Below are 308 nucleotides of genomic sequence, written 5' to 3'. Positions count from 1 at the left end.
GTGAGATAAATATTAACACCAACTTTTATAAATCTTAAAAACCTAACCATTTTTGCAAGACATTCCATGGTTATATAATCTAGTGAACCAGAACATACTATTTTCAGACCTGATTATACTTTAGAGGTACAGTATGCTGTATCTTTTCAAAGGCTACAAAACCTTAGTATTGTGTGTTGGAAAACTTTGTCCATAAAGCCTTGATAATTCAGCAAAGTACCACTGTCTGAACTTCCAAATTATCAAAACAATTAGTGCTGTTTTGAAGTAATTTATAATTTTCCTAACTACAAACTTGAGTCCTTTAA

Source organism: Palaemon carinicauda, chromosome 11 (assembly GCF_036898095.1).
Source record: "Palaemon carinicauda isolate YSFRI2023 chromosome 11, ASM3689809v2, whole genome shotgun sequence".
Taxonomy (NCBI): Eukaryota; Metazoa; Arthropoda; class Malacostraca; order Decapoda; family Palaemonidae; genus Palaemon; species Palaemon carinicauda.
Note: the sequence above shows the minus strand (reverse complement) of the source record.